This window comes from Myotis brandtii, unplaced genomic scaffold (genome assembly GCF_000412655.1).
Source record: "Myotis brandtii unplaced genomic scaffold, ASM41265v1 scaffold500, whole genome shotgun sequence".
Classification (NCBI taxonomy): Eukaryota; Metazoa; Chordata; class Mammalia; order Chiroptera; family Vespertilionidae; genus Myotis; species Myotis brandtii.
In genome coordinates, this window is record NW_005369062.1 from 635,851 (window position 1) to 638,718 (window position 2,868).

General features: G+C 40.9%; 1 long non-coding RNA gene across 1 annotated transcript; it reads right to left on the reverse strand.

Moving 5' to 3' along the window:
• Window positions 1-1,590: 1,590 nt before the first annotated feature.
• On the reverse strand, window positions 1,591-2,288 carry LOC106727920. The gene is made up of 3 exons (XR_001364160.1): window positions 2,178-2,288; window positions 2,017-2,103; window positions 1,591-1,820 (listed from the first exon to the last, which is right to left on the reverse strand). It is a non-coding gene; the product is annotated as an uncharacterized LOC106727920 (long non-coding RNA).
• Window positions 2,289-2,868: the final 580 nt, after the last annotated feature.

Genomic DNA, 2,868 nt, shown 5'->3' on the forward strand with positions numbered 1-2,868 from the left:
AAATGAATAAAACTAAAAAAAAAAAAAAAGACCGTACCCTTTTATGTAATGATGTTTACTTTGAATTTATATTAGTTCACACAAACACTCCATCCATGCTTTTGTTCCGGCCCTCCGGTCCAGTTTAAGAACCCATTGTGGCCCTCGAGTCAAAAAGTTTGCCTACCCCTGGTCTACCCTTTTCCTCTAGTGACATGACAAATTTAGGTCCAGAGGTCAGGTTTCCCGTTTTCTGGCCTATCACACTTCCCACCTTTCTCAGTGCTCCTCCCACACTGTTCTCAGACTCTGATTGGATCATCTTTAGGACAGCAGGCAGGGCACCCTCAGCAGACCAGTGACACTCCTCTGCTGCCATCTTACAGGGGGTGAGGGGAGAGGGCATTGCACCCTCCATCATTAAAGTGATTGATGCTAAATAGCTGGAAGTAGAGCCTGGGAACCATGCAAGGTTTGGACAAGATATCCTACCGTGATCACTACAAAATCCCTGGACCAATTCCCTGCTGACAACTCTATTTCTGAAAAAATAACAAATAAAGTGAGGCTTCTAAGACTCAATGACTAAAGTGGGAACCCACACAGATCCACGATATGTCTGCTCAGAGGGACAGTGATTACCCTTCAAACTTATCTTCCAAATAATAAATGCATTATGGAGTTGCCGTTAGATGCTGTGCCAATGATAAACAACACTGTGTCCCTGTGGTCCAGGGGATCTGAATCAAATACATCATTCTGAGATGTGGCCCAGGCTTTTTGTCTGGATATTTTAAAAAGAGTGAAATAATTTAAGTAGCATCTCATTTTCTACTGTCCTCCTTCTAAGGGCCATGCTAATTTCATTCTTTTCTTCTCTGATCTTTATCTTGATGCCATCTTGCTGAGGGTGTGACTGGCCCATCCATAAGCCATCCAGGTAGATGACATGAGCTTCATTGCATTTAAGGGCCACCTGGCTCCTCCTCTCACTCACTGAGTGGCCTGGGGCAGGCCCTTGAACTCCGTGGGGTTTAGTTTCCTCTACAGAAAAATGGAAAAATATACCTACTTCACAGACCTTTCTTTGACAAATATGAATTACCTATACAGAATAGACAGAGGTAGTTTCTTTCGTGGCTGTAAGGATAATAAGATGGTAGAATGTTCAATATACTTACCTATTTTCCCACTTTTATCACTCCTGCTCATCTGGTTTCATTGACACTGTATTTGTCCTTCTATTTTACAAGTAGGCTATAATTATCTATTGATTTCCTTGAGACGTCACATTTATGTAGAAATGTTTCACTATCATCTTTGCCATTTTGGGTTCTTCTGGTCACCTAGCTTTCCTTCACTCCCCCTCCAATCAAATGCTCAGTGGCCTCTAGCCCTTTCTGGTCTCCACCTGGAGCACTCTACTCATGTCCCACCTTCACTTGGGGGCTGCTTCCCTTTCATTCACTTTTTCAGAAGAGAAGAATAGAAATGCAATCTCATAATCGAGAATTAAAACAGGTAAATGTGCCAACCCCAAATCTTAACTGAATTGTCCTTACTGAGTATTAAATTCCTTTTATACAACACAGAAATGGATATATTATATTTATTTATTGCTCCAGGTGTTGGGTATACAGCAGTGAACAAAGCAAAGTCCCCGCTCTCATGGAGTTGGCATCTTTGGGGTAGAGCTGGGGATGGAAGAGCAGGGACTTAAATAAATCTATCATATGCCAGGTGCTGGCCGAGTTACAAGAGGGAATGGAGGAGGTAAGAGGGTTCCATGGTGTGGAATTAGTCAGGAAGGGCTCTCTGGTGCCAGGAGTCTTGCAGGAAATCTGGAAGACAATATCCCAGGGAGAAGGAACAGCTCAAGTGCAAAGGCCCTGCTGCAGCAGAAGGCTAAAATATCCCTGTCTGAGAGAGCTCAAATTTAAATTATGTTCTCTTCTTCTCGGGGCATGCCATTCTTTTCCTTCATAGATTTATCTCCATTTATGTTTTATATATATTTAATACAGATAATTTACTTACTTAGTCTGGATTATAAGGTCTCTAAGGGCAGGCATCATATCCGTTGCTGTTTTCTCTCATTTGTACATTCAGAATTCACCCTCCTGTCTGGTTAAATAGTTATTGAATCAATTGATACCTTTAAAATGGTCACTGATGGCATTGTGTAGCAAAGCACTCACCGAGTTTCTTTTGCCTCCTGTGAGAATTTTCTTTTAGAAATCAGTACATGGGGGTGGGAGGAAATCCCCTTTGACTTGCTCCATTCTTTCCGCTAATGAGCACAAATTGAGTAGAATATATCCATTTCTGTTTGTGTAAAAGGAAAATTCAGTTAAGATTTGGCACATTTACCTGATTTTTCCTGATGATGAGATTGCATCTCTATTCTTTCGCTAATTGGTTTCTCTTTTGTGTAATTCAAATAAGAGTCAGCAAGGAGTGATCTTTAGGTAGGTACATGGTAAGGAAGAAATAAAGAGAAGGGAGAGGAAAAGAAAATATATTCCTCTTCCTTCACCTATATCACTTGTCACCCAGAGTGACACTGCTTTGCAAGTTGAGATTAGGATGTAATGACAGCTGCCTCTGACTAGTGCTCGGCATGTATTCGGACCAATGCTAAGTATTTTACATATATGAACTCATTAAATTCACAACACAATATAGGGTACATATAACTAGCTCTAACTTATAGATAAGTAAATTAAGTCTTAAAGAGGTTAAATAACTTGCCTCCAAATAGAAGAAAGTAGGAATGAGTGCTTTTTAATGGTTCGGTCAGAACTGTCAGAATTAAATCCCAATTGTTCTAATCTTCCCTCTCCCCAAGCTTCCATCTGGCCTCACCCTCCAATAGTGATCACTAACTCA